Genomic DNA, 24,745 nt, shown 5'->3' with positions numbered 1-24,745 from the left:
TGTGTGTTAAAATGTATCTGATTATAATACAGCAAGCTATTCCAAGCAGATGCAGACAACAATATAAAAAGGATAGATGCTTTGTAATAAACGGCTTTTGTCTAATCACATTGATCTCTGACTGAGTCCTAATTTTTCTGTGGCACTAGATCATCATTTATCATATGATACTGCTCACTTCAGTACTAATTTCAACTGGTGTCCATTTGTCCGAAATCACATTTCTTTTAGTGCGTGAAAGTAAGAGTATGTTCATTACAATAACTACTTTTAACCTTGTGGCTAAATCCAATAAATACAATACTAAGGTTTTATCATCATTGTCAAAGTAAAGGATTTCCCCATATTTGTTGAATAAAAATGGAAACAGTTCATTTAGTTGGGCAAAAGTCTTTGTATTACACTTTTTCTACTGAGCAAATTGAAATTTTTCAGTCATTATTAAACTTATTTGCAATAGAAAAAGTTTGACAGCCAGAATAAAATTATTTCAACTTTTAAAACTTAACCTACCCCCCAAAAATCTTCAAGATTTGAACATATTTTGTCTAATAAATATAAAATTAGGATTCCTGCAGTGAAATCAAAGGGAGACACAGGTGAAATAATGCACAGATTCAGGATCAGGTAGGAAGTAAGATGATCAATGGCTCAGCTACCTCAAGACAGGCATTCCTGAATATGACCAGAAAGTTAAAATGTCTCTAAAAAGAGAGAAAACCAAGAAAGGGTGCTGTTAATGGCATTTCCGGCTTTACATGGAAACTGAACTTGCTAAATAGCTGGTTTTGATCACAGCTCAAATGTGAATACAATACAGCTTTAAGTATTCAGGAAACAAGAGACTTCATCAAAGCTTTTGAAAAGGTTAGTTCTGTGAGTCTCTCCCTGCTGAAAGTATGTAGCCAAGGGGTAAGTTTGCAGGAGGAGATTGACTTCTCAAGCTAGCTTAAAAACAGAGGTAAAATGTCCCTAAGGAAAGGTGTTTCAGGAAGAAAAGCATCAGCTAATTAAACTTAATTGAGTTAGCTTGGGTAGTCTAATTAGCATAATTAATTTAGGTCTCTGAGTCTGCCTGAGGGGCGTGTGTTTTTCTTAGGGATCCTGTTAGGGAGGTGTTTGGGACTCTGAGGTGAGAAAAGTAGTTAATTCTCTAGGTCAAGGGAGAGGCACTATAAATGAGAGGGAAAGACAATGTACAGAAATGCAGAGGGTTTAGCACAGCTGAAGGCTAAATACTATTTTGAAACAGGTCATAGTTAAGGAAAAAATGGATGGGTTAGTCAGGTTTTAATACACCTGGAAAGCATCAGAAAGCAGCTTAGCCAGCCTGTTACACTGGTCCTTGACAATGCTGTGATCTAAGTAAAAATATGGAGTACAGTGAATAGTGGATAGGATTAAAACTGTGTGCATAGCAAAGTGGTAGAATCTTCCAACTTGGAATGGTCTGGGTTCAACTGTAAAAAAACCTGTTGCTGTTGCCTACAGGAGGTGGGTGCAAGGACAGGTGAAGTTCGCACTGACTGGAAAAGGAAAATATTACCCCTATTTTTAAAAAGGGAAAAATGGGAAGACCCAGGGAACTACACACCAGTCCATCTCACCACAGTGACTGGCAAGATCGTGCAGCAGATCCGCATGGAATCTGTGCAGAAGCATGTGGAAAATAGGCAAGTGATTGGTGACTGCCAACCTGGATTTAGTAAGAGCAAATTGTGCCTGATGAATTTGGTGGCCTTCTATGATGGGATTAGAGTTCTGGTGGATAAGAGAAGAGCAAGTGACATCATCTACCTGGACTTCTGCAAAGCATTTGACAATGTCCTGCACAACATCCTTGTCTCTTAATTGGCAAAGCGTGGATTTTACAGGTGGACTACTTGGTGTTAAGGAATTGGCTGGATGGTTACACTTAAAGAATTGTAGTCAACTGCTTAATGTCCAGGTGGAGACCAGTAACAAGTGGTGTTCCTGAGGCGTCAGTGTTGGGATCGATCCTGTTCAACATCTTTGTCGGAGGCATAGTAGAATTGAGTGCATCCTCAGCAAGTTTGTCAGTGACACCAAGCTGTGTGGGGTGATAAACATGCTAGAGGGGAGGGACCTTGACATGCTTGAGAAGTGAGTCCGTGCAAACCTCATGAAGCTCTACAAGGCCAACTGCAAGGTCCTGCATCTGAATTGGAGCAATTCCAAGTACAAGCACAGGTTGGGTGGAGAATGGATTGAGAGCAGCCCAGAAGAAAAAGGCTTGTGAGTGTTGCTTAATGAGAAGGTCGATATGAGCTGGCAATGTGAGTGTGCAAGACTTGGGAGTGTTGGTTAATGAGAAGGTCAGTATGAACTGGCAATGTGAACTTGTAGACCAGAAAGCCAACCGTATGCTAGGCTGCATCAAAAGATGTGTGTCTAGAAGGTTGAGGGAGGTGATTCTCCCTTTCTGCTCCACTCTTGTGGGACCCTACCTGGAGTACCGTGTTCAGCTCTAGGGCCCCCATCATAAGAAAGACATGAACTTGTTGGAGTAAGTCTAGAGGAGGGCCATGAGGATGATCAGAGAACTGGTGGATCTCTCCTATGAAGGAAGGCTGAGAGAACCGAGGTTTTTGGGCCTGGAGAAGGGAGGGCTCTAGGGAGACAAGTCTTCTAATACCTAAAGAGAGCCTACAAGAAAGCTAGAATGGGACTTTTTACAAGGGCATGAAGTGACGTGACAATAGGTAATGGATTTAAGCTGCCAGAGGGGAGATTTAGATTAGATATGAAGAATAAACTCTCTACTGTGAGGCTGGTGAGGCATTGGAACAGGTTGCCCCAGGAAGGTGTGGATGGCCCATCCCTGGAAGTGGATTCCAGGCCAAGCTGGGTGGGATTTTGAGCAACCTGGTCTAGTGGAAGTTGTCCCTGCACAGATTCTACGATTCTGTGCTGTTGTGAAAAGTTAATGAAATACTGGTTTAAACTCTTTTCTGAGAGCTTTGTGTTCTGTACCCTTAGCTTTTAAGTAAGAACCCTTTAAAAATAAAAGCCTGTAAGCATAAAAGATTTTTCTCAAATGACAGAGAAAACAAAAATGAAGATCACTTAAGGGAACTCCTGGTTTTAAAAAGTGAACTCGTAAATATGCATATTTTACCTTTGATCACAGCAGTACTTCGATGGAGTAGATTGTGTAGTTGATTATTCTTATATTAAAAGAATATGTCATAGTTTTGGGGGGCCTAAAGAGTAGGTTATCTGAACTGCCTACATACTTCAAGGTTTAGTTTAAAAGCTTTGTGAACATGCTAAGCATTTGCTTTTCAACATCACTGTGGATGATGCAGTGGTCAAACCTGTCTTTGTCATCCTCTGTTTTTATCAAATAAATGTTCTTACTTCCAGGCAGATAACTTCTTCCTATTTGTCTGAGAAAGTAAGCATCTCTATTGTTAAACTTACTCCACAGCTGATTGGTATGAAGTACAGTTTGGAATCCAAAGGGGAAAAAGTCTGTTCTTCAGTGCATTATGTTTTGCTTGTATACTCATGTGGGTTCTTTTTATTATTCTCAGATCTACACTTTAAATTACTGCTGTTTCAACAGCAAGATAAATGTAAAAAATAGGAATTGTGCCCTGAAAAACCTTATAGTAAGTCTGTATACACATTTGAGACTATAAACTATTGCTAAAAATTAGATATAAGGATTTTTCGTTATTTATGTGAATGACCACTAATATCTGAAGTTAATGAAGGTTAGTTAGCATGTAATTCTGTAAGCAGGGGTTCTCCTGAGACCTTATGATTTTTGACTGACTATGATAAGATGTTGTCTGCAATAATGAAAAATAGTGATGAAATGTTAGAAAATTTTAATTTATCCAAATGATTTATAAAACTGAAATATTCCTTTTTACTTACACTTAATTTCATTTAGATTTTTTCATAGCTGACTTTTCATATTCATTCAGTCAAGCACTCCTCAAAATGAAGTTTCATGTCCTAAATAATGATGAATATTTTACCTGAGGGTTCAGTGAAGAATCTCTGGAGAATTCTATAAAACCCCCATAAATTAATCTGCTTATTGTAAGAAACTCTGGGAAATGTCTTGGTTTCATTCTTACCTGAAATAATATAAAACAGTTTTACAATGCATTATTTTTCTTCTAGTGCTAGTTGGACCTGGATGATAGAAAAAAGCATGAAAATTAGAATCAAAGCAAAGCTGATGTACCAGAACCAAGAGAAATAAATAAATCCCCAAGTTTTCTTTTTTCTTTTTTTAATTTTTAAAAAGATTTATGTTTAAGTCAATTCTTGCCCAGTTCTGCTTCAGAGCCACTTAGACGAGATTTTACAAAAAGAAGGAAGGAGAAACATTGCTAAATTGCTTAGAGAAAGGTTAGCTACTCGACACAAGTAAACTGTGGATTGCTACCCCACAAATACATATGACATGTTGAAAAATGTTTTAATGAAGTAGCAAAGGTCTGCTAGAGAGTCAATTAAACAGAAGCATGTAGCAATGTAGTACTCTTTGAAAAGACAGATGGATTCTTTTATTCTTTTATATTTAGAGAAGAATTTGAACTGTAATGTTTCAAGTCTTTAAGCTCTGTGGCAACTATATACTGTTCAAAGTACATATTGCAAATTTCAGATTTGGCACTTCCATTATGTATTTACTCGATGCAATTAGAATTTAAATTTGTGCTGCTGAACAGGATAGTGTTATTTTGTTTTTCCTGGGAGGTAGCGTAAAGCAGTGTGTTTTGTGTTTGCAAAATTCGCCATGACAGTGCTTCATAATAGAACCAATTACCAGGAATGCTGTTACACATAGACTTCCAGACCCCAATTTAAACAGAAGTGAGTGACAATTCCTTCTGTGAAACAGTCTCCATAAATCAGCTGTATGTGAAGACCTACATGCTTATTGAGGATATAACAAGAAATATTGAATTCTGTTCAATGAATATGCTTTTTGAAGTTGTTCTGATTAACTTAAAATGTAAAGGGAAGGCGTAGATATTAACAGCACCTTCCAAAACTGCTTTCCGTATATGTTTAATAAATATCAAAAGTATTTAACTCTTTCAAATTTCATAGAATCATAGAATAGTTAGGGTTGGAAACAACCTTAAGATCATTTAGTTCCAGCCCCCGTGCCATGGGCAGGTACACATCACACTAAACCACATCACCCCAGGCTCTGTCCAACCTGGCCTTGAGCACCACCAGGGATGGAGCATTCACAACTTCCCTGGGCAACCCATTCAAGTGCATCACCACCCTCACAGTAAAGAACTTCTTCCTTATATCCAATCTAAACTTCCCCTGTTTAAGTTTGAACCCATTTACCCCTTGTCCTACCACTACAGTTCCTAATGAAGAGTCCCTCTCCAGCATCCTTATAGGCCCCCTTCAGATACTGCAAGGCAGCTGTGAGGTCTCCATGCAGCCTTCTCTTCTCCAGACTGAACAGCCACAACTTCCTCAGCCTGTCTTCACATGGGAGGTGCTCCAGTCCGCTGATCATCCTTGTGGCCCTCCTCTGGACTTGTTCCAACAGTTCCATGTCCTTTTTATGTTGAGGACACCAGAACTGCACACAATACTCCAGGTGAGGTCTCACGAGAGCACAGTAGAGGAGCAGGATCACCTCCTTTAACCTGCTGGTCATGCTCCTTTTGATACAGCCCAGGATGCGGTTGGCTTTCTGGGCTGCGAGCGCACACTGAAGCCGGCTCATGTTCATTTTCTCATCGACCAGCACCCCCAAGTCCTTCTCCACAGGTCTGCTCTGAATCTCTTCTCTGCCCAACCTCTAGCTCATGTAGAAATGACTCAGTATTTTAAAATAACATCATATAAAAAATAACCAACTTAGAAAAGGGATGGCTTGGGATAAAGTCATCAGAACTAACCTGTCAATACTCCTGGAAGCTCAAACTCAAACACTATTGGTTCAGTAAATTATTCTTGTGAAGTAGACACTTTTATTTCCAAGAAGCTTTTGTGGTTTTGTATTGTTGTCATTCTGATAAATACTGAGAATGAAGACATCACTTTTTATTACCATTTTCTTGTTAAGAGGGCACAGAGAGAAGGAATAGTATTTGAAAGATTGTTCAGTTATCCAGAAATAAATTTTCTTTTCCACACACTTAAGCAACATACTGCTGTGTGCAGTCTTCCCACTTTGACTTTTCCTGTTTACCATGGATGTGGTTTCATTTTAGAAGCGCCATAGGTATACAATAATTTTTAAAATATTTTAAAGTATTTTCATGATAAAGTGCTTGTGCAACAAATGAGTGATCTGAAGCTGACTAAAATAAGAGGGAAACTTTTCATAGTCTACCATATGGGCTCCAAACGGGTCCTAAATATTTTTTTCTCTCTTAAAAAAAAAAAAAAAAAATCAATTCAGAAGCTGTTCTGGAGATAAGTAAATAAAATAATGATTCCAAAATTATCAAAAGTTTCAGACTCCAAAATGGTAGACGTATGAGTTCTGCCTTTGACATCATTACAGCTTTAAAGGAATTGGGCCAGGTTTAATGACTGCTAAATAAATAAAGAAATAAAAATGTGTTTTGCTTTCTTGCCAACCCATCATGACAATGACCACATCATTTTCCTTCACCTTACATCTGACCTTTTTGCATGTATTACTCTTAAATGAATCTTATTGACAAACCAAACATCACATTTGAAATCAGCAAACTATTAGAGTATTACTGTATAATATGTTATGACTGTTTAGCAACAGGCAAAATGTTCAGTATTTGTCAGAATTCTTCAAAGGACTCAATTGTGCAGAAGCTGATATGGCAATCCTGCTCTGGTGAGTATTGGGAAGGATGTATTTTTCTTCAATACATGAACAACAGAGGTCATAAGAGACATGATGTGCACTGAATTCTTTCAGTGCCTTGCTGTACTGAAAGCGTTTCTTTTCACATTAGCTGCTGGGCTTTTTTGCACCTGTGTTACTAGTTCTTTTACCTATACCTGTTTCTAACACCTTTATTGTCCTACTTGGTCTCTGAATGGCCTTCTAAATATTTTTCTTTTTTATTACTACTTGAACCATTTATTCACTTCCTATGCCTTCAAAATTTTATGATAGGGACAAAAAACTGTGTTCAAAGTGTTAGAAAGCATTTGCCCTTACTGCCATGAAGAGCAATAAATAACACCTTGGTGTTTCATTTGTTATCCTTTAAACCAGAGTCAAAAAGGAATAGAGAAAGGCACCATAGCAGGAAACTAGAAGCATATTTGGACATGATCTCTTCTGCTCTTACGCTTCCATGTGTCTCCATTCTGGCCACCACTGAGCTAGGTCGCTGGCTTAAATATCCCTTGCTACTAACCACTAAGCTATTTCTGTGTTTACATGAACTATCTTTAGACTGGACCCATGAGTTTTACAAAAAGGAGGAAGGTATGTAGCATGAACCTACTTTCCATAGTTCTATCAGAATTCATTTAGTGGTAATTTTGGCAATATAGTCTTCTGTGGAGGAATTTTCTACTTTCTCTCACCCTGTTTCTGGCACTTCTCCAAAGTGTTTGATAAAGAGGTTATGTCTGCAGCCAGTGCCTAACAAAATTAAATACTACTTTGTAAGGTGTTTCTTGTGTCCTCCCTTCATCAATTTGTACTGTGTGCTATTCTTTTGGTCGGGGTACTTAACACTAGAAAGCAGTGTGCGTGCAGGTTTGCAGGATTTTACTCTTCTGTATTATTTTCACTTCATAATCCCAATTATAAATTTAAGCCATCTGTGTTTGAAGATAACCATGTAGCAATCATGTGCATTTATAGGAAGGATGCAAACTGTTGATTACACATTTCTATTATATTTTCACTTGCTTTGTTTTTTTTTGTTATTAGGCAAGTGGGTACTGCATACAGAGATGCTTTTGTTCAGAGCTTTTTTTTTTTCTTCTGATGAGTGAAAGAAATATCGAATATCTTGAAAACTCAGCTTTCCCCAAAGTTTTTCTGCCTACACAACAAAATCAAATCCTGTAGCTGACGGGGCACTGAGCTGAGGAGGCCATGACAACTTCTTTTGTATTTACACCAGCACCTCTGATCAAATCAAAATACCCGGAGTTATTAGACATGTTTGAGCAGGCCCACATTGCATTTTCTAGGCAAGTTTCCTTCAGAAACTCATAAAAATAGAAATTCATAAGAGAAAGAACATTACACTAGTGATGCTGAACGGGAAAGAATCGCTTGGCCAGCAGTCCAAACATTGGAATGGGTACTTTTACAAAATCTGATATGAAACTCATCAATTTACATTGAGTGCAGCTGGAAAACTGCATCTACAGCAAAGACAAGAAAGTCAACACATTAAAATAATGCATTTCAGAACTCACTGTCAGTTTCTCAGCTAGATCTCAGATCCTGTTGTATGGCTTGCCCATTCTGAGATACTGATTCTACCTAACAATTATATACGAAATAAAATTCGGGAAAAATCTCCTAAGGACTTTGAGCTACAGGTGTAATTTTTTCACATGTAAGTAACAGTGTACTCTATGTCACAACTGATATACCAGATTATGGACATCTATGTAACATCCTTTTTAGAAAGAAAATAAGTGATGTGTCATAATTCAGAGCACTATCTAAATGCAGATCGTTTCTTAGAACATTATATGGATATGTATGCTGTATTCTCATGCCAATGCCCACAGCATGGGCAACAAACAAGTGGAGCTGCAGGCCATTGTGCAGCAGAGAAATCTTGAAATAATTGTCATCACAGAAACGTGGTGGAATGATTCACATGACTGGGGGTCTGCAGTGGAAGTCTACAGGCTCTTCAGAAGGGATAGGCAAGGAAAAAGAGGTGGTGGGGTTGTGTTGTATGTCAGGGAGTGCATTGACTGCCTTGAACTCAGTGTTGTGAGTGTGAAGGCTGAATGTCAGTAGGTAAAGATCAGAGAGAAGGTTAACCAAGCTGATATCTTGGTAGGAGTCTGTTACAGACCACCGAGTCAGGATGAAGCTACAGATGGAGTGTTCTTCAAACAACTGGGAGAAATTACATAATTGTTTGCCCTTGATCTTACTGGGGACTTCAACCTACCAGATGTCTGCTGGAAGTACAACACAGCAGAGAAGAAACAATTAAGCAGGTTCTTGGAAGCTGTGGAAGATAACTTCCTAACACAGCTGGTTAGTGAGCCAACTAGGGGAGATGCCTGCCTAGATTTGCTTTCACAAAGCGAGGAGGCCTGGTGGGTGATGTGATGGTTGGAGGCCATTTGGGGCAAAGTGATCATGAAATGATTAAATTTTCTAGCCTTGGGAAAGTCAGGAAGAAGGTCAACAAAACCTCCACCTTATACTTCTGAAGGGCTGACTTTGGCCTGTTTAGGCTGCTGGCTGGCAGAATTCTTTGGAAAGTGTTACTAAAGGAGTCCAGGAAGACTGGATGCCCTTCAAAAATGAAATCCTTAAGGCACAGAGGGAGACAGTCCCTATGTGCCAAAAGTCAGGGAAGAAACCAGCCTGGCTGAACAGGGTGATACTGCTTGAACTCAGGAAAAAAAGAATTTATCACCTGTGGAAGAAGGGGCAGTCACCACATGAAAAATACAAGGATGTCACTAGGTTATGTAGAGAGGAAGTTAGAAAGAAGGCACAGACAGAACTAAATCTGGCCACTGCCAAAAAAGTTAATAAGAAGTATTTTTACAGATATATTAACAGTAAAAGGAGGGCCAAGGAGAATCTCCGTCCTCTACTGGATATGGGGGGATGCCTGTTACTGAAGATGAAGAAAAGGCTGAGGTACTTAATCCTGCCTTTGCCTCAGTCTTTAACAGTCACACCAGCAATCCTCAGCGTACTCAGTTCCCTGAGCTGGATGGCAGAGATGGGGAGCTGATTGAAGTCCCCATAATTCAGGAAGAAAAGCTTAGCGACCTCCTGCCCCACTTAGGCATATACAAGTCTATGGAGCTGGATGGGTTACACCCAAGAGTGCCGAAGGAGCTGGCAGAGGAGCTTTCTAAGCCACTCTGCATCATCAGCAGATCCTGGTCTAGTGGGCAGGTCCCAGAGTGTTGGAGATGAGCCAAAGTGACACCTCTCTACAAAAAAGGCAGGAAAGAAGACCTTGGAAAGGACAGGCCTAGAGCTCAGTGCTGGGAAGGTCATGGAGCAGATGATCCTGCTATCATATCCAGTTGGTGAGTGGTTACTAGTGGTGTCCCTCAGGGTTCGGTGTTTTTCGATATCTTCACCATCTTCATTGATGATCTGGATGAGGGGATTGAGTGCATCTTCACTAAATTTGGAGATGATGCCAAGTTGGCTGGGAGCATTGATCTGCTGAAGGATAGGAAAGCTTTGTAATGGGATCTGGACAGGCTGGATCAGTGGGCTGTGACCAGTGGTATGAGGTTCAACAAGGCAAAGTGCTGGGTCCTGCACCTGGGCCACAAAACCCTCATGCAATTCTACAGGCTTGGGGAAGAGTGGCTGAAAAGCTGCTCAGCAGAAAGGACCTGGGGGTGCTCACTGGTGGCTGCTGAACATGATTCAGCTCGTGCCCAGGAAGCCAGGAAGGCCAACGGCATCCTGGCCTGTGTCAGAAATAGCACAGCCAGCTAGGCCAGGGCAGTGATCATCCTCTTGTAATGGGCACTGGTGAGGCCACACCTTGAGTACTGTGTTCAGTTCTGGGGCCCTCACTACACGACAGACATTGTGGTGCTGGAGCAGGTCCAGAAAAGAGCAACAAAGCTGGTTAAGGGTCTGGAGAATAAGTCTTATGAGGAATGGCTGCGGGAACTGAGGCTGTTTAGTCTGGAGAAGAGAAGGCTCAGGAGGGACCTTATCTATCTCTACAACTACCTGAAAGGAGGTTATAGTGAGGTGGGGGTTGGTCTATTCTCCCAAGTTACAAGCAATAAGACAAGAGATAACGGCCTCAAGCTGCACCAGGGGAGGTTTATATTCAGAAAAATGTCTTCACAAAAAGGGTGGTCAGGCATTGGAACAGACTTCCCAGGGCAGTGCTGGAATCACTGTCCCTGGAAGTATTCAAAAACCTTGTAGATGAGGCCCTCAGTGATATGGTTTAGTGGTGGACTTGGCAGTCTTGGGGTAATGGTTGGACTTGATGATCTCAAAGAGTTTTTTTTAACCTAGTTGATTCTGTGATTCTATTATTTTACTACTGCAAAAGCATAATTATTTATGTTGGTATAAGTATATCCTGTTCTTCAAACATAGCCTTCTAATTTCAACAGCTAAAAAAAATCAGAAAGAATATAATTTAATTGTGCTATAATGACACCTTTTCTTTGATCTAGAGATTAAACAAATAATACAAAGAGGAAAGTAACCAATAAATTTAGAAGAATATTATTATTCTATAGGCATGATTTCTGAGACCAATAACAACACACTATGACAGTGTTAGGGTGCATGTTTTAGAGTGAGGGTTAAAATTTGGAAAAAAGTCTAGAAATAAATAGAATATTTTTAATTTTTAAAAATCTATTTTAAAGTTATAAAATCACTATATTTAGCTTTCAAATAGAGCAACCAACCTGATAATGCTATGTATGTAAATAACTGGAAAAGAGATTTCTGATGGTAAAGGAATAGTAAACATAGACTAAACATTTTATACTTTTTTTAGCAACAGACTTGGAAACTTAGGAGCCGGTCTGCCATTTAGATCAGGAGAGGGTGCCTTTTTGAAACACATGTTGGCTGACTTTACCAGGTGAACTTAGCAGAAAGGAATAGATGGAGAATATGTATGAACTATGACCATCAGCACTTTGATGGTTGTGAACATGATGATCAGCAATCGCTTAAAACAGTAAATCTTTGTGAGAAGAAGATTTATTCTGCAGGGCTTCAAGAATACATATCATTATCAGGTAAATATCTGCCTAAGCAGTACCCATAATCACTGTAGTTCCAGCCCTCTAAATGAAGGGCTCTACTAACAGAAACATGGTATCCCTAGAAGGACTTGTAACCAAAACTGTTTTGACAGTGGGGTTTGTAGGTACAAACCTTTGCCAAGACAAAATATAAACACACTTAGAGCTAGTTCAGATACAGGAATCATCTGTAGTGCTTTAAATGTGTGTTTCATTAACTTGCTAAGGCAGGAATCAGCTTAGAAATTATCTTTCTGAGAGAAGGTTAGACTTCAAATGAAGAGATGTCTGTTCATTTCCTGGAACCACTCTCTAGTAGCTTCGTCTGGGTAACTGCATTTTATGTGGTTTTCTTTTCTGTGTGAAATGGGAATAATAATTACTTCCTGAATTGGAAAGTTGTTAAAAAGTTCTTTGGAATACAGTTCTAGATGACTGGAAACAAAACTGAATGAGCTGAAATGCAATCAAAACCAGAACGAAAGCAGACCTTGATCTGTTTTCAGGAAAAATTGAAGAGAGGTGCAGGGTTGAATGTTTTTATGCAAGCAACATAAAATAATTTATATTTGCACCTGAAATGTTTTTAGAGTGCATCTTTCAGGCAATGCTGGAGGCCTCAAAAAATACCTATCTTTATTAAAAGTAGAAGAAAAAAAGCAGCAAACAAAAAGCATTCACTTCCAAAGTATACTATAAGAAGGATTTAAAGTTTCTATTTTCATATCAATACCCCTCTTAAATCTAAAATTTATTTATACATTATTTTAATTAAACATTATAGGAATCAGAGTAGAAAACTAAGGTTGTGCCGTTGATGGATACTAATGCACATGTATGCTATTATGTGATGCTCCTTGAGAACCAGAATTCCCTATTCCTAACATTTACCTTCTTTCTGTTAGTTTGTTTTTTTGTTGGTGGTTTTTTTTTTTTTGTACCATCTTTCACAATAGAGCAGAGAGCTGGATGCAGTTAGGACCTATGAAGACCGTGTACCAAAATGCTTATGTTTGAGCATCTCATGAGCAGCAAAAAGCTGGACTTGACCTTGCAATGTTCTACGTAACTTTTCTAAGCTTCTGAATACTCCCAGTTTCTATAGAAGTCAAAGGGAACAGAGGGCGTTATGAGCTAATCTATAACACATTTAGGGAACGAGCAGCTCATGCTGTAAAGTTCTTCATTCTTATAATGGAGAGATATTAAAAAACATTGATTAATGAGAATTTAATAATTGCCCTAAGGAAAAACACGAAATGTTTAACATCATCAGGGGCTGAGCACAGATCACAGTCAATGTATTTAGTGTCAACAAAACAAATTGTAAAAGTAAATAAAGGCATTCTTTCAGGCAAAGCTGTAAAAGTAACTGAATAAATACAGCATGAGAAGAAGGCAACTGATTTTTTGAATCATGTTTTGTGGAATTTCAGACCCATATTCCTGTAGTAGATTCAAAAGAGTCACCCAGGAGGGACTGCACCAGCCTCGGCTCGTTAAAAACCCGCCCTAGGGAGCGTGAGAGACCAGGAGTGTAGCGAGCAGGGCGTGGTGAGGCAGTTTGCGCGGCAGCTCGCTCAGGCAGGCCAGCGGGATGGTGGGCACTCGTAACATGCCCAAGGCCCGGCCTGGGAGCTCTGCTCTGGCTGCCCGGCGGTGGCCAGCGTAGGCACCCAGAGAGAGCAGATGAGAGGGGAGGCTGCAGGGCACAGCTCGGAGTGTAGAGGGTGCCTGCACTGGGCTTGTGAGGGGAAGGTGCACGATGGGCAGGGCTGCACTTGGTGCCTCCTGGTGGAGGTCCTGCTGTTAGAGAAAAGGGCAAAATTTTACGATAACTAAATATTAGAAATTATTATATTTGAAAATTTATAAATCAGTAGTGTGGGTTTGGAAATACTGTAATTTTCCAGTACTGTTTGTAGTTTTGTACCAGAGTTATTCAGTAACCAATATTAACAATGGTAGGCTAGGTGGTAAGAGCTAACATAATTACATATGGTAAAGGGCATACGGGTGGATTTAAAAGGTATTGTGAAAGTCTATCGAAGTAGAAATTAATGGACACACCGGGGTAGTCAAGTGAGAACAAGACAATGCTGGCGTCCACACAATGGTTGGGATATATCCAAAGAACAAAAAGGTGAAGAAGGACAGAGCGAGGAAGACTTCTTACTTCATCTGAGGAAGACTCCTTACTTCATCAATGCGACCACCAGAGGAGGCTGCGCAAGCGCAGAAGAGGCTGATGTCGTAATAGACTGATGTGGCAATCCTTGATACATATGTATTAGTTAATGATGCAATCCGTGTTGAATACGTATTAGTAACCAAATTTTTAGTGTATAAATTGCGAACGCGATGTGACAAGGTCGAAGCCAGATTTGGGCGATTGCCCCTGGTTTCCCAGCTCTGCAATAAAGCACCTCATATAACCATTCTGGTGGTTATGTGTTTATTCTTACGCTAACACTGCTGCAGCAGGGGCTGAGCTGTGGGGTGCTGTCAATAGGCTGCAAGATGTCAGGGTAGCTGAGAGGAAGCAGGGCTGCTTGCCCCAGGCCCAGACTGTGCAGGGGCCTCAAGCATTCATTGTAGCCCATGCAGTAAAGAAGGAGGCCATTAACACAGGGAGCTGGGAAACAGCAAACAAACAAAAAAACCCCAAACAAACAAACAAAAAAGCAACAAACAAACAAGAAAAATCAACTAAAAGAGGAGGAAGAGGACAATTAAAAGCAAGGGCCTTCCTCCTAAATCTGTTGTCCCTACCCAGAACCTCTTCGCAGTTCTGCAGGGGGCTAATGAGGAAATACACACCTCTCAACATGAACAACCAGCTGATGAACTGGTAAAGAAGATCTCTACTGGTGCTGCCAGGAAAAAGCAGTGGGTCATAGTAGGAGAGGACTCTACTTTGAAAGGCACAGAGGCACCCATCTGCCAGCCTGACCCAGTCTCAGGGGAAGTGTGCTGCCTACCAGGGGCTCAGATCAGGGATGTTGCAGAGAGGCTGCCTGCTCTAGTAAGTCCCACTGACTATTACCCATTTCTAGTGATCCATGTGGGTGCTAGTGATATAGCTAGTAGTAGCCCAGAGAACATAAAGAAGGGACTACAGAGCCCTGGGAGAGGTGGTTAGGGGCTCTGGAGCTCAGATAGTCTTTTCATCAATACTCCAGGATACAGAAGAGGACCTTAAAAAGGCTAGGCAGATTTGTCAGGTTAATAAATGGTTAGAACGGTGGTGCCATAGTCAGGAGTTTCTTTATTTAGAATATGGGACTCGATTTGGGAGGCCAGGTCTAGTGGGGGCTGACGGCACTGGACCTACAAGGGGAAGAGCGGTTTTGATAGGAGGCTTGCCAGGCTGGTCAAGAAAGCTTTAAACTGGATGGGTTGTGTGAGGGGGGCATCATTCCATCCCAACACTCCCAGTCAGTTGCCAGCACCTATAATAAATGCTCAGAGCAATATAGAGATATTTCAGCTGCTCCAGCCAATGAGCTGGCTTCATTTGGAGCTCGGCTCAGATGCGTTCGTATAAACGCCCGTAGCATGAGGAACAAACAAGAAGAATTAGAGATGTGTGCACATCTATGGGGATATGACATAATAGGCATCACAGAAACATGGTGGGATGGCTCCTATGACTGGAGTGTTGGAATGGAAGATTACAGGCTCTTTCGAAAAGACAGGCCCAGCAGACAGGGAGGGGGAGTTGCTATTTGTGTTAGGGATAGGCTGGAGAGTATGGAACTCTGTCTGGGGACAGATGATCACTTAACAGAGAGTTTGTGGGTCAGGGTTAAAGGGAGAACAGCAATGGGAGACATTACTGTGGGGATCTGTTACAGACTGCCTGATCAAGAGGACTCTGTGGATGAAGCACTCTATAGAGAGATACGAACAGCCTCACACTTGCAGGCCCTTGTTCTCGTGGGGGACTTCAAAAACCCTGACATCTGTTGGAACGACGGTACGGCCCGGCACAAGAAATGCAGGGGGTTCCTCGATTGTGTGGAAGACAACTTCCTTCTGCAAGTAATAGAGGAGCTGACAAGGAGAGGTGCCATGCTTGACCTTGTGCTCACCAACAGGGAAGGGCTCATTGAGAATGTGACACTCCAGGGCCGCCTTGCTTGTAGTGATCCTGAGATGCTCGAGTTCGAGATCCTCAGGACAGTGAGAAGAGCATGCAGCAAGCTCACTGCCCTGGGCTTCAAGAGAGCAGACTTAGAGCTCTTCAGGAACCTGCTTAGTATGGTTCCATGGGATATAGCCCTGGAGGGCAGGGGGGCCCAAGGACTGATGGTTGATATTCAAGGGTCACCTGCTACAAGCTCAGGAGTGTTGTATCCTGACTAGAAGGAAGTGCAGCAGGAAGGCCAGGAGACCTCGTTGGATGGATAAGGAGCTGCTGAGGAAACTTTGAGGTAAAAAAAGAGGCTTATAAAAGGTGGAAGCGAGGACAGGCAGTCTGGGAAGAATATAAGGATGTTGTCCAGGAAGCTAGGGACCAGGTTAGGAAAGCTAAGGCCCAGTTAGAATTAAACTTGGCTAGGGATGTGAAAGATAACAGGAAAGGATTCCGTAGCTACATTGCTAATAAAAGACAGACTAGGGACAATGTGGGCACTCTCTGGAAGCCATCAGGAGAACTGGCTACCCTGGACTGGGAGAAGGCTGTGGTTATTAATGACTTCTTTGCCTCGGTCTTCACTGGCAAATGCTCTGACCACACCACCCAAGTCTTGGAAGGCAGATGCAGGGACTGTGAGAATGATGACCCTAGGCTCACTGTAGGAGAGGGTCTGGTTCGAGACCATCTTAAGAACCTGAACGCGCACAAGTCCATGGGACCTGATAGAATCCATCCGCGGATCCTGAAGGAGCTGGCGAATAAAATTGCTAAGCCCCTGTCCATCATATTTGTAAAATCATGGCAGTCAGCTGAAGTTCCTGACAACTGGAAAAAGGGTAATATAACCCCCATTTTCAAGAAGGGAAAAATGGATGACCCAGGGAATTACAGACCAATCAGCCTCACTTCTGTGCCTGGCAAAATCTTGGAGCACATTCTCCTGGACAGCATGCTAAGGCACATGAAAAACAACGAGGTGCTTGGTGACAGCCAGCATGGCTTCACTAAGGGGAAATCCTGCCTGACCAATTTGCTGGCCTTCTATGATGGGGCTACGGAACTGATGGACAGGGGTAGAGCAGTTGATGTCATCTACCTGGACTTGTGCAAAGCATTCAACACTGTCCCACACGACATATTTGTCTCTAAGTTGGAGAGACATCAATTTGATAGATAGACCACTTGGTGGATAAAGAACTGGCTGGATGGCCGCATGCAAAGAGTTGTGGTCAATGGCTCAACATCAGCTGGAGACCAGTAGAGGGGGGTGTCCCTCAGGGACTTCTGCTGGGACTGATCATGGGAGCCTTCCAGTGTCTTAAGGGGGCCTATAAGGATGCTGGGGAGGGACTCTTCATCAGGGACTGTAGTGATAAGACAAGGGGTAATGGGTTCAAACTTAAACAGGGGAAGTTTAGATTGGATATAAGGAAGAAGTTCTTTACTGTGAAGGTGGTGAGGCACTGGAATGGGTTGCCCAGGGAAGTTGTGAATGCTCCATCCCTGGCAGTGTTCAAGGCCAGGTTGGACAAAGCCTTGGGTGATATGGTTTAGTGTGATACGATATGTCCCTGCCCATGGCAGGGGGGTTGGAACTGGATGATCTCAAGGTCCTTTCTAATCCTAAATTGTCATGGTTTAAACAAAGTCAGCCATAAATCACGCAATCGCTCTCTCACTCCACCCCCCTTCCTGCCCTCCCTCTCCTTCTTTTCCTCCCTCTACTCCTGGAGGCGTGGAGAAACGAATTGAAAAGAATGCAACTCCCATTATTATTATATTATTATTATTATATGCAACTCCCATATTATTATAATAATAATAATAATGATAAAGGAAATAGAAGAGAATACAACACCTCAACACCAGCCAACCAATAACTTGCCCAACCCCACCCGACCGAGCACCGACCAATACCTAGTCCAAGCCCTAGCCCTTCTGGGTAACTTCCCGTTACATCCTGGGCATGACGTGCTGTGGTATGAAATACCTCTTTGGCTAGTTTGGGTCAGGTGTCCTGTCTCTGCTTCCTCCTGTCTTTCCCTCCTCCCTGGCAGAGCATGAGGCTCAGGAAGTCCTTGGTCAGACTAAAATATTTATGTTATCAGCTCTGTTCCCTGGCTGAAAGTCAAAACACGGTGCTGCACCAGCTACTATTAAGGAGAAAAATAACTGCTACTGCTGATCCCAGGACATAAGTATTCTATGATTCTATAATTCTATAAATATTATTGGAAAGTACTACAGGACTGTGGTTATAAAATAATGCATGTTTTTACCCTTTGATTTTTATTCCAGAAAGAGCTTCGTACAAACATAGGGCTATAAGTGTCTGAAATACTTTTTTTTTAAGTAAATCCAATATTTCCTAGAACTGGATAGATAATAATAGTTTTTTTCTGTGGGTTATTCTGGTATCTAAAAGTGTGCATTTTTTTCTATAATTAAATGTGTATTTTTATTTGCAATGTAATATTCTTGAATAATTGAATGTGGAAATATCAAAGTTAACTTTTATAAGACATTTTGATATTTCTTTTTGTGATAGTAAAAAATAAATTCTAAAAGCCAATTTACTCTGGTATAGAACTGAGCTTCCCTATTGCTCTTTTTTTGTTTTCTTTTTTTTTAAGATGAATTTAGTAAAAGTGTAGAACCAGATGTTCCACTGCAATTTAAAAGCATAAATATAAAATTTCTGGCCTTATAATAAAACTTTCACTTTTCTTGATATTCTACAAGTATTCAAGACAAAACGTAGTCCAATCATTATGATAGGAGATTATGGTATCAGCGATGCCTATTGCAAAATACATATAATTGTTGCATTTGTAATCCCTATCAAGAGACTGGAGAAGATACATTATAGATTACCAGGTCATGGATATATTTTTTTCAGTAAATTCTAAGCTTTTTTAGAAGTAATATATTTGGGTTTATGAAATGTACACAAATTTACAATATGAACATTGAGCTTACAAATACTACAACACTACAAACACGTCCAAACCCAGTGAAGAATTTATTTGTGATATTGAACATGATTAATGATTATTAAGATTTTTTAAAGAAATAATTAATTGAAATCTCTATTAAAAAGTTGCTTAGAAGAGAACTTCGTCAGTCTCCAGATGGTATTTGTAAGTAAATGTACATGTCAGCATTCTGCAAAAGCTGAAAAGAAAGAAAATAAAAATAAATCAAAATAATGTCCACTAATGTCCACTATGAAAGAAAAGTAGCAACCAGATTGTGAGGTAACATTATAGCCATTTATTAAAAGCTTAAATATTCTGAATTTATCTCCAGCTATTATAAACTAGGTTACACCAGAGCTGTACCAAGAGAGACAAAAATACACATTTTCTGCATCCTGCCCTTCATTCTGGAGATTCTTCAATCTGAGTCTCAAATAAGCCATGCAAGTATATTAAACCTGAATGCTTATTCCTCAGTTTGTGTTGAAGTTTCTGTTTTTTGTTTGGTTGTTTTGGGTTTTTTTTTTTGTTTTGTTTTGTTTTTTTTTTTTAATGTCTGAATTATAAACAGGGTGGCTTGCTGTTGTTGCTAGAAGAAATGTGAAATAAAGTGTTCAGCTAAGAGTATGAAGACACTTGCATGAACAGCAAAAGAAGGAGAAATCTGCTGAGGTGACAAGTCACTGTTCCATACACATTTGGATTAAGCATCGTCAATTCTATTTTGACCACCGGTGAATGGTATTAAAACAAAAAGCTGTAGAAGAGAATGCTGGGCATAAATGGAAACAAACTGGTGTATCTGTATTATCTATATTGTCTGATAAGCAGTAGAAAAAAAGATAGGGTCATAAATCATGCCTGAAACACAAGAGAATACATAAAGTGGGCAGGAACTAAAAATAGTGTACAGTGACACTGACACCAGCATGTGACAGAGTGCATGAAGGGGACAAATGCAGACTGCAGCCTTGTGTATAAAAACTAATCATATAGAGAGCAGGTAGAAGAAATAGGGTCTATAACTACAACATGAGGAATGATCTTTCTCCTTTAGTTATCTGAATACGTAGGAATGTACAGCTGCCTATTGACAAGTGTGGTGCAGTGAATTTCTTGTCATGCTTTTATTGATTATGGAGGCCTTTAAACTGCTTGAGCTATATATATTTTTTCTGCATTTCTTAAAGACTCTGTACTAGTGATAGTGGCATTTTGCGTAATTTTGGAAGGCACAGACATTCCCAGGCTGTAATTAATGTTATTGGACAAAGCAGATGGCCCAGTAAAGGGCCTGTTATGATGAGATCCTCCTGAAAGGAGATAATTATTTCAGAGTTTTAAAGCTGTGTTAACATTATAATTAAATTTGTAAATGGGGATGCTTTTCTAAGAAATGACAGTCAGTTAAAACTATTATACATAGTAGTATCCCTTTAAACCTTCGAGAGTTTCCTAAAGCTAAATGTAAGGAAAGATCTTTATGAGACAAGAATTTTTCATCATAGTATTTGGGTAGCAGCACTCACAGGGCAATATGTACAAACATTTATATTTTCCATATTCTTGGCTGACAAGTAGCTGACTGAAGATGAACTTATGATCTATAGATGGCTGGATGCTATAGAAATTAATACTAATTCCTGCTTCCCTGTTTTTTCATCTTGTGTAAAAATGGCTGTTTAAAATAATAGAGAGAAAAATTGAGAAAGTAGCGTGTACTTTGGCAAATGAGGTATTCAAGATCACTCTCCTCTGAAATATATTGGTTAGGTCTTTATGGTTCAGACCTGAAGTTTCATCCCAAACTCATATATAGCATGCATGCTAACATGCAAAATACATCCACATTTCATAGAATCATAGAATCATAGAACAGTTAGTGTTGGAAAGGACCTCAAGATCATCTAGTTCCAACCCCCCTGCCATGGGCAGGGACACCTCTCACTAAACCATCCCACACAAGGCTTCATCCAACCTGGCCTTGAACACTGCCAGGGATGGAGCGCTCACAGCCTCCCTGGGCAACCTATTCCAGTGCCTCACCACCCTAACAGGAAAGAATTTCCTCCTTATATCCAATTTAAACTTCCCCTGTTTAAGTTTTAACCCGTTACCCCTTGTCCTGTCACTACAGTCCCTGACGAAGGGTCCCTCAATACATTTGATGTATTTGAACTGAAAAACAGTAGCAGCTTTTTTTGTTGCCCCAGGCTGCAATTATTCTGTTTTTCCTTCCTTTATGTAGAGACTATTGCTTGTTCTAGCTCTGCCATTTAACTTTGCTGTGGTAGGGAACAGAAGAAAAAACACCCATGCCTTAAGCCATGATCTCAGCTGGAATGCAGATATCAACAGTTGTGAGACTACTGTGAGACGTCCCCCTTGTCTGAGCAATGCATGACTGTGAGAAAGCTTCTTCTTGACTTTATGTCAGTGCAACGTTGAAGCCTAAGCTTCCAGCTGTTTTCTCTGAATGGAGTTGTGGAGAGACTTATCTAAGTATACTTATTAAATTGCCCCCTTCTGTAATAAAGATGCCCGAGGAGTGTATGTTTTCTTCCAGCAAAAGTTATGAAAGGACTAAATGAAGATATTCGCCTTTCCAGTAGAATGAAGCAGAAAAGAAGTAATGGTTCCTTTTAACACCAGTCTCAGCTTTAGGGTGATGACCAACATCTGAAAAAAAGTGTAACAAATGCCTATGGGCTCTCAGGAGAGCTGGATACCTATTTACATGACCTCCTTAACAACTCCATCCCAGTGAAAACTGTTGTAATTTTATGCTTTTTACGGGCCATTTTATTGGTTTGAATGGGCATAAAGGCAAAATGAGATATTAGGCCACAAGAGGAAGAATTAGTTATAAACTTTATACACAAATAGTCAATAAAGTTTGGCTTTGTTGTGTTTTGGTTTTTTTTTTTTTTTTTGTAAGCCAGAAGAGGTTATAGTTTATTCAGAACAGACTGAATGATATATATTTTTATATATATTTTTCACAATAGAACATTCAGGCAAAAGTAAAAATTATTTTTTTAATAGTTGCTTCAAATTCACTGTAACAGAAACATTCAACCTTTTAAAATTGATAGTCTTCCAAACAGCAATGAGGAATTCCTCACTGTGACATGCAAAGTAAAAAATGTTGATTTATTTTCTGAAGCTGACATTTTTTCTTTGCAGAATTCAAAACTAACTTGCTATCTATGTGGCTTTGTGTGGTCATACATGTCCTTACTCTTTGAATTATTAAATAAGAAAAAATGAGAAAAAGTCTTGATCTGAAAATACAGAACACAGAAATAAAAAGCAAAATAAGCAATCCAGATATTTTCTGGAGAGGTGAAAAAAAATAAAAAAGAAAAAAAAATTGTGCACTTTTAGTGTTCTGAAGTCTAGGTATTGAGATGAGTTGTACCCAAGATAGTTCCACTGACCCTGGCGCTGTTCTGTCTTTATACTAAAAAGAAAGAGATAATTTTTTTGTCTGGAATCTTTCTTTGAAGTTATTAATTTCTAGAGCTAAAATTGTGCGACATTTACTGCTGCTTAGAAGCTACCATGAAGTAGCTACCAAGCGTCTTCATCATTTGTGTTTGTCTCCCACATTTTCTTGCATTCAGCAAGTATTTTGGTTTTGGTTTTTTTTGTTTCCTTATTACTTGTGAAACTTCAGTTGAATATATAGTCCAGTACTTGTCAATTTCTTAATCCTGTGTCCTGTTGTTATAGGAAATGCCAGCTTCTTGCATATTCATATAGGTCATACTGGTAATCGAGGTCAGAATTTATCCAAACAGCCATTGTCAGGAAGTAAATTTTTGTAAACACTAATGAATATAATATAGTCTGAATACTGATTCCCTGGAACTAAACCAAGCGTCTTCTCTTCTGTAGTTTCCATTCTCTAGTGTTAATACTGTTATGTTGCTATCAGCTTAATTTATGAAGAAATTGAAGCTGGAGAAAAACAATGGTGTATTAGCTAACTTTACTGCCTGGACATATGGTAAGCCATAGGATCATTAACAATAACACATTAGCCTCAATGATGTTTTCTGAAGGCTCTCAGGGATTTCATCTGTTGTTCCATATTAAAGATACACATATTGTCTCCTGTCACCTTACAGATCATACTGAGTCTACAAAAATCTCGCTTACCCAAGTTTTATTCATTTGGAAACTTGCATAGAACAGCTGCACACCATAAGCAGAATATTTCTGTCAACATTTTCTTGATTAGTCCATTAGAAATATTTCCCTTCCATAAGGCAAAGGCTTTTCATTCAATTTGAGATTAGGTTGTCATATGGTAGTCGTTCCAAAGAAACAATGTCAAGATTGATTCGGTGGTTTAAGACCATGCGCTACTCTTACTGGAAACAACTCTTACCTGGAAACAGCTTTGTTTTTTGTCTAACTGATTGGTATTGCCAATGAGCTAACTCACATCCCTGGCACATTTTCACCATGGTAAGACAAGCTAGATAAGCCCTCTAAAGTTACTATGAGTTGTTTATGGATAGCTCAAATATTTTTCTGCTATGTTGAAGTATGCAGTGCCAACACATTCAGGTATAATGGTTCAAAACCCCTAAAAATAGGTTGTTAAATCTAAGGAGGAAATGTGGAAAGTAATCAAACAAGAGTGGAATTTATATAAAGAACTAGCGTGGGAAAGTATGAAAGACTGTAGACTGGGTAAAGATTAGAAAGAGCCAGAGGGTGGCAGTTCCTGCTGCAGAACATTCTTTCTTTGGGTTTGACCCTAAATTTCTTCCTACACACTACTTAGTTTTCAAGTTATGTTTATCAACAGCAAGGTAGTATATGTTTATACAAGGTTTCATATATTTTTTCTTTCTGACAGACTGTGAGACATTCTCTGTTTTGTCTATCCATTCCTACTCACATCCATCTCTTCCTGCCTCACTGTTTGTTTTCCTTTTTAAGTCAGAATCATGTCTTTGATTTGGCCTATACAATATGTTTTGTAATATATACACAAAACCACACAGATACTTACATACATATTATATAAATAACATATCAAAATGCATTTAGAATATTTAAACACTGTATACATACTGTGGTACTAGGCAGCAATAGTTGGAGAACTGAACTGGTGGCAAACTGTAACTGCTGGGGGGATGATTATGTTTGCATCATGTACTTCTTAAATCAGCTTCATGACCAGGAAAAGGTGACTGGAACTGTCAATTGGCAGTTTGATTCTGAGTATCTCATCAAGAGCTGGTTCACAGAGCTAACTTAGAAGCACAGTGTTAGCAGATGAGGTCAGGTGAACTGAAGATACATGAGATGGGAAAAAAGCTATTGTTTATAACTAATAAAATTGATACATATTTGTCAGTAGGTTTAAACACACAATAAAAAGGCAATTCTCTCAATGCCCTTGTGAATTTGAAACCACAGTTTTGGTTCAAACACCAGCAAATCTAGTACATTTCTTAGTGGCTTCAGTTTTTTCCATAGGGATTTGAAAATGGCCCTTATGATCGTGAGGTATGAACAAGAGAATGATATGTGAGGAAGTTCTTCTGGCTAATGAAGCATTTCGGATTGTTTCCGTGCAATCTTCTCTTCATGAGCAATTTACCAAAAGCTGAGAGTTGATGCCTGGTATTCTCCTTCATAGCTGGTATCCCTTTTAAAAAGTCTTAAAAAACCT

Source organism: Lathamus discolor, chromosome 1 (genome assembly GCF_037157495.1).
Source record: "Lathamus discolor isolate bLatDis1 chromosome 1, bLatDis1.hap1, whole genome shotgun sequence".
In the NCBI taxonomy this organism is placed as follows: domain Eukaryota; kingdom Metazoa; phylum Chordata; class Aves; order Psittaciformes; family Psittacidae; genus Lathamus; species Lathamus discolor.
This window is presented reverse-complemented; position numbering follows the sequence as displayed.